Source organism: Citrus clementina, unplaced genomic scaffold (assembly GCF_000493195.1).
Source record: "Citrus clementina cultivar Clemenules unplaced genomic scaffold, Citrus_clementina_v1.0 scaffold_9, whole genome shotgun sequence".
Taxonomy (NCBI): domain Eukaryota; kingdom Viridiplantae; phylum Streptophyta; class Magnoliopsida; order Sapindales; family Rutaceae; genus Citrus; species Citrus x clementina.
This window is the reverse complement of record NW_006261964.1, coordinates 27074931-27082754: the sequence shown is the minus strand read 5'-3', so window position 1 is coordinate 27082754 and position 7824 is coordinate 27074931. Positions and strand designations below refer to the sequence as shown.

Genomic DNA, 7824 nt, shown 5'->3' with positions numbered 1-7824 from the left:
CTGCACTACCTTTTTTTTGACATTTGTATCAACTAATCACTTTTACACTAACACCGTTAAATAATTTTAATAAAATAATAATTTTACCCCCAAATAAATTAAAAGACTATTTTATCTTATAAAAACTTTAAAAAATAAAAAATTATAATCATAAAAAATCCCCAGATTTAATAAAAAAATAAATCCCAAATAGAGGTGCTCAAATGAATTTTACTAAATTTAGATTTTACAAAATTTTAATAATTATATTTATTCAAAATTAAAATTTTACAAAATTTTAATAAAAATAACGGAATTTATTTATTAAAAAATTATAATTTTGTAAAATTTTATTAAAATAACGGAATTTATTTCTTAAAAGAATAAATCCTAAAATTTTAATAATTTAGTGGATTTTTATTAAATCCCAAAATTTTACAATTATTTTATAATTAAATTTTATATTAAAAGAATTTTTATTAAAAATAAAAATTCTAATTTTGGGATTTATTTTTATTAAATTTACGGATTTTTTCTCGTTATAATTTTTTTAAAAAATTTTTTATAAAATAAAATGGTCTTTTAATTTATTTGAGGGTAAAATTGTCATATATGTGTAATAAATGAGTCAAATAAATATAAATATTTAAAATAATATATATTTTATAATATTTTTTAATAAAATCTGGGTTCTAGGTTTATCAAGTGATGCCCAAGACCGGCCCGCTTCATACCCGGCCCAAAACGTCCGGGTGCGATCCGGGTCCAGACCGAACAGATATTTTTGCCATCCCTAATTGCAAGTCCCCCAGACATGTTCCTATTGTGGTCCAAACCAAGAATTTTGCCCATAAGTACCTAATTTTATATTTGGAAACATATGTGGAAAATTATTTTGACATTAATTACAAGAAAAGCCAAAATTCATTCACTGAAAAATGAAAGGGGCTGTTGTCCAATTTTCAACCACTTAGAGGCTCCTGCTGACGGATGAATACATTTTCACTTTTCTGTGGCTTCATTTACATGATTTTGTGATGAAAATTATGTCAAGAGTTCTAAAATTCTCTTTTTTTTTTTTTTTTGGTCTGAGCCATGAGGTGATCCTGAACAGGTTCCAACTGTGGGAGGCACCTTTAAATCTGTACCACAACCCAGACTAATTCTCGCTCGCACTGGGTCAGCCCGTAAAGGGATAAAGTGCTGGTCAAAATGGTGACTTCATACGAAAACGGGGCTTGAACCCCTGACCTCTCTTAAGGAATGAGAGTGTCGAACCACTCACACCAACCAACTTTGGTTGGTTCTAAAATTTGTCAACTGAAAATCAATGCGGTAGTTGAAGTTTAATGCATCAAGTGGATTGACTTCTTTATTTTTTTGAAGTGAAATTATCATTGCATCACCTTTATTTTACCTTACATTCATTCAACAACCACAAAAGTCTAACATATTCTCTGCACCACCTTTTTTTTGACATTTGTATCAACTAACCACTTTTACACTAACACCGTTAAATAATTTTAATAAAATAATAATTTTACCCCCAAATAAATTAAAAGACTATTTTATCTTATAAAAACTTTAAAAAATAAAAAATTATAATCATAAAAAATCCCCAGATTTAATAAAAAAATAAATCCCAAATAGAGGTGCTCAAATGATTTTTACTAAATTTAGATTTTACAAAATTTTAATAATTATTTATATTCAAAATTATAATTTTATAAAATTTTAATAAAAATAACTGAATTTATTTATTAAAAAATTATAATTTTGTAAAATTTTATTAAAATAACGGAATTTATTTCTTAAAAGAATAAATCATAAAATTTTAATAATTTAGGGGATTTTTATTAAATCCCAAAATTTTGCAATTATTTTATAATTATAATTTTATATTAAAATAATTTTTATTAAAAATAAAAATTCTAATTTTGGGATTTATTTTTATTAAATTTAGGGATATTTTTCTCGTTATAATTTTTTATTTTTTAAAATGGTCTTTTAATTTATATTGGGGTAAAATTGTCATTTTATTTAAATTATTTAAAGGTGTTTGTATAAAAGTGACTAGTTGATACAAATGTGAAAAGAAACGTGGTGCAGATAACATATTATAATTTTTTTAGTGATTGGATAAACATAAGGCAAAACAAAAATGATGCATTGATAATTTCCCTTTTTGTGAATATCGTAGTTTGAATTTCATTGAATTTCATGAATTGCATGTTAGCTCCAAATAGTCAATTTCATCCTGAGATATAGATTAGCAAATCATATATAATTATCAAAGGGCAGCAAAAGTTGAGCTCACATATGAAACAAAAAAGAAGATAAGTTTCTAACCTATGGCGAGCCAAACAAAATACCTCTCACTTGCGTATGTTGCTGCTCTTGCGGTACTGCTTTGTTTCTGCAAAGCAAGTTCACTAACAGAAACAGAAGCCTTGCTTAAATGGAAAGAAAGTCTTGTAAACCAATCAACTGTTCAATCATGGGCGATGCCAGCTAATAATAGCTCAAATTCTACCACTCCAAGTCCTTGCAAATGGCATGGAATTGTATGCAATGATGCAGGAAGCGTCACAGAAATAAACCTTGCAAACACAGGACTAGCAGGTACCCTCCATGACTTAGATTTCTCTTCATTTCCAAACCTCCTTCGCTTTGATGTTAAAAGAAACTATCTTTTCGGTACCATACCAACCAATATTGGCCTACTTTCAAAGCTTCAGTTCCTTGACCTTTCAACAAATTCTTTCAATGGAACACTGCCTCTTTCTTTTGCTAATCTCACTCAGGTTTATGAGCTTGATGTTTCCCGAAACAATATGACCGGAGGAATAGACCCGCATTTGTTTCCTGATGACAAAAATCATCCCACGACTGGTCTTTTGGGTCTTAAAAATTTTCTCCTTGAGGATAACATGCTTACTGGCCGCATTCCAGAAGAGATAGGGAATTGTAAATTGCTGACTCTTCTAGCTCTAGATGGGAATTTTCTTAATGGTCCCATTCCTTCATCTCTTGGTAATTTGAGTGATTTGGCGGTTCTAAGTGTAGCTTCAAACCAACTTTCAGGAGAAATTCCTGCAAATATTGGTACTCTGAGCAAATTAACTGATTTGCGCCTTTTCATTAACAAATTCTCTGGGGTAGTTCCTGAAGGATTAGGAAATCTTTCGTCGTTATCTGTTCTACATCTATCTGAGAACAACTTCACTGGTCAGTTACCTCCACAAGTGTGTAAAGGAGGAAAGCTTATCAATTTCACTGGAAACGTTAACCATTTCTCCGGTCCAATACCAATAAGCCTTAAAAACTGCTCGTCTCTGTACAGACTTCGGCTTGAATCTAATGAACTCACAGGAGATTTAGACCAAGATTTTGGAGTCTATCCAAACCTCACTCACATAGACTTGAGATACAACAGATTGCAGGGTGAAATCTCACCAAAATGGGGGGACTGCCAAAAATTGACCATGCTGGGACTGGCTGGTAATTCGATCGGCGGTAAAATTCCTGCTGAGATCGGTTCGTTGAGCCAACTAGTAGAACTTCACCTATCCTCCAATCAGCTTTCAGGAGAATTACCTGCCCATATTGGAAATTTGACAGAGCTTTCTACTTTAAGCCTGAATGGTAACAATATTTCAGGTCAGATACCCGAAGAAATTGGAGGACTATTGAATTTAGACTCATTAGACTTGTCAATGAACAGGCTAAGTGGGCCAATTCCAAATCAAATAGGTGAATTGAGAGATCTGCGGATTTTGAATTTGAGCCAGAACAACTTGATTGCCACGATCCCCTTCCAAATTGGTAATCTTGTTGGCCTACAAGATTTACAAGATTTGAGTTACAATTCACTTACTGGGGAGATTCCAGCACAGCTTGGGAAGCTCACAAGGTTACAGAGTTTGAATCTGTCCCACAATAATCTCTCTGGCGAAATTCCTGCTTCGCTAAGCAGCATGCTGAGCTTAGTGGCTGTTAACCTCTCATACAACAACTTAAAGGGTCCTCTTCCGGATGGCTCTGTCTTTCTTCAAGTCAATCTTCTGCTTTTACCAACAACAAAGATTTATGCGGCAAAGTTCAAGGTTTAAGACCCTGCAATGCCTTATCTACAGATAAGGGTGGTGGGCACAAGGATAACAAGCTTGTTGTTGCTATTGTTGCCCCTTTAGCAAGTGTTCTGTTCATTTTTTTTGCAATTGTAGGGATTTTTGTCTTCACCCGTTGGCGTAAATTAAGAAGAGAGTCAAGAGCTGAATTTATTTCGAGGAGAGAAAATCCATTTTCAGTATGTGTTTTTAACGGGAGAATTGTGTATGATGACATTCTTAAAGCTACAGAAAACTTTGATGATGTGTACTGCATTGGAGAAGGAGGCTCCGGAAAAGTTTACAAAGCAGAAATGCAAGGTGGTCAAGTGTTTGCAGTAAAGAAGCTGAATGTGCACGCCAGAGATTTTGGGATTGAGAATGTAAAAGGTTTCAGCAACGAGGTGAAAGCATTGACAGAAATAAAGCATCGAAATATTGTGAAGCTTTATGGGTTCTGCTATGAAGGAATGCATACATTTTTGGTCTGTGAGTACATGGAAATGGGAAGCTTAGCCAAAATTCTAAGCGATGAAAAGGAAGCAAAAGAGTTTGATTGGGTGAAAAGGATTCAAGTTGTTAAGGGTGTAGCTCATGCATTATCTTACATGCATCACAATCATGTTCCACCTTTGATTCATCGGGACATTTCAAGTAAAAATGTTCTACTCGATTCCGACATGGAAGCTCATTTAGCAGATTTTGGCATTGCAAAGTTCTTAAAGCCCGATTCATCTAACTGGACTGCAGTTGCAGGCACATATGGCTATGTTACTCCAGGTAAGCTGCAAATGTTTGTTTAGTAAGAAATCAATGTTAATTTCTGTTTGGGAGAAATACGTCGACGAGACCAGGCATGGTGAGCAGATATCCTATGGCAGAGTTCTGCGAACCGGTGTGTTCCGTAAAAGCCTGGTGCGCGGGGGAACAGGAGCAGAAATATCCTGCTCGTCCACGAGCACGTCATCTGCGAGGCAAATTTCCTGTAAGAGGCATAAGGCCATTCCGGCTAGAGGTCGAGAGGCGAGGAGACCCGGTCGACGGCAGTTGGCAAGACCTGCTCTCCAACCCGAGAATCTAGGCACGACAGCCACGCTTTCCCCAGAACCGTGGCGTAACACGCAAGATCCCACGTTTGCCCATAACGCAGCATAACGCAGCAGTCGGAGTCCCATACCGTCCCCCAAAAAAGCGGAAACAAGATCTCACGAAACCACGACAGCCACGCTTTCCCCAGAACCGTGGCGTAACACGCAAGATCCCACGTTTGCCCATAACGCGGCAGTCAGAGTCCCATACCGTCTCGAAAAAAGTGGAAAACTGGGATTCAGAGGAAGCCTATAAAAAGGTAGCCAACGAAGGTAAATGGGTTAGCAATTTTGATTCTAAAAGAGAGAAAACAACCTAACAGCCATAAGATTTGTGCCAAGCGTTCCCCGAACCTTCATATCTGACTTGAGCGTCGGAGGGTTTGCGCCGGGGAAACAACCGGCGTACTCTGACCTGTCTGTGTGCGCAGGAACCTCTGGAGAAGAAGCCTTGCGAGGAGACCCCCTGGTCGTGATGACGTTGATCGAGCAGAGATCCTGGTCGTAGAACGAGGAGAACCGGAATCCCGCATCAACAAGCTTCCCACCAAACAAATTTAATGATGATGCAGGGATCTGAGATCTGACCAACTTATCCAGATTTTGGCATCAACAATTTCACTATCCATTTAATTCTCTGTCTTTGTTGTTGCAGAGCTTGCTTACACAATGGCCGTAACTGAGAAATGTGATGTGTATAGCTTCGGCGTTTTGGCATTTGAAATTTTGATGGGAAAGCATCCAGGGGAACTAAACTCAATGAATGATGGAAGAATCCACTTGGGATCTGTGCTAGATACTCGTCTTTCACCACCTACACTTCCGTCGCTGACTGATAAGTTATCTTCAATAATGAACCTTGCTCTCTTATGTATACATGCGAATCCCCAATCTCGACCAACTATGAGAATTATCTCGCGAAGGCTTGTAATGGAAGCTGATTCTGACTAGCAAGTAGCAACATTTTATGTAAATTTATGAAACACACATGAGCCAGCGGTGTGTTCACTTCTTCTGTGTGTGCTAGCTGTGAACAATTGTGTATTCCGCATATGTAAGAGTGGTTTGAGTCCTCCTATGTAATGATAATCATGCTTAAATTTTTCTTTGTTGATCGTTATTCATTAACCATCACCATGTCCTTTGCTGAAATATTTATTTTTCAGTTTGATCATTACCCTTCTGAAGTACAGCAAAAGATAATTAAAGAATCCTTTTTGCATGTTCTTACTTTAAGCAAGCAAAATGAACAAAACCGGGCAACTGTCATTAGGCGTGGGTCTATTTAAGAATATTCCTCACCAATAACTTAGTCAATTCACAAGAACAAATACAATGAACACTTGAGATTACTACATATATGAGATCCAGAACTTATCACTCTTCCGTGATCTCACTTGATCTAAATAAGCAGGGCCCTCTGTTAGGAAATTAGTGGGTGAAGCAGGACCGCAGCTAAAATGAAATTGGAAAGAAAATAAAGAACAAGCACAATAGAGAACACTAGAAATTACGTGGTTCGGCTTTTAGCCTACATCCACGGGCGAAGACAAAAGGAAAAATTTTACTAGTGAAAAGGAGTTACAAGTATTGTAGTATTTTAGCTCACTTCCCAAAACCGCAATACACCCAAACTCTCTCAATCACTGTAACAAGAGCTTATAAATGCAAGCTCTCTAAACTCTCTCGTAAGTACTAAATTGCTCTCTAAAAATTGAATGAATAAGCTCTTCATTTGCACTTGTATTTATAGCAAAATGATGGCCAAGAAAGTCAAAGCCGTGGTTATCAAAATCTTCTTTAAAACCGTGTTCATCAAAGCTTGGTGCCACCATTCTTTGTTTATGCAAATCTTCTAGATGCAGCTTCTAGATGCAGCCAATATTGACATTCTCCCACTTGGAGATTAAATTGAAAAACAATCAATCTCCACACCATCCTTTCTGCTTCGCCATAAACATGTTGCCTACGTTTCTGCTAGGCCACAAGAGGATCTACTCCAGACAAACTTTTCAGTAGTTATCGGCTTGGTCAAAACATCTGCTAGGTTCTCTTTGGTATGGATTTTCTGCAAATCCACACTTCCACCTTCCACTACTTCACGAACGAAGTGATACTGGACTCCTATGTGCTTTGTCCTTGAATGAAAGGCTGGATTCCTTGCAATGTGCAAGGCACTCTGACTGTCACAAAATACAGAAATTTTCTCTTGTTCGTGCCCGAGCTCCTCCAATAACCTTTGTATCCAAATAGCTTCCTTGCAAGCTTGTGTAGCTGCCATGTACTCTGCTTCTGTTGTAGATAAAGCCACAACAGTCTACAGTTTCGAAACCCAGCTTACAGCTGCTCCCACAAGTGTAAACACATAACCAGTAGTGGATTTCCTTTTATCAAGGTCTCCTGCAAAATCTGAATCTACATAGCCCCTGACAGTAAACTCTGATCCTCCATAACATAATGCAACATCTGAGGTTCCTCTGATGTATCTCAAAATCCTCTTCACAGCTATCCAATGTTCTTCACCAGGATTAGGGATGGCAATGGGGAGGGGAGGGGAGGGGACCGATCTCCCCGTACCCATCCCCGATATTTTGCGTATGTCCCCGTCCCCTCCCCGTCCCCGTCAGAATTACTTGAGAGAATCCCCA

General features: G+C 37.1%; 1 pseudogene; it reads left to right on the top strand.

The window, feature by feature from the left end:
- The first annotated feature begins 2330 nt into the window (after nucleotides 1–2330).
- LOC18033316 lies at nucleotides 2331–6127 on the top strand (annotated as a pseudogene).
- The last annotated feature ends 1697 nt before the right edge of the window (nucleotides 6128–7824 follow it).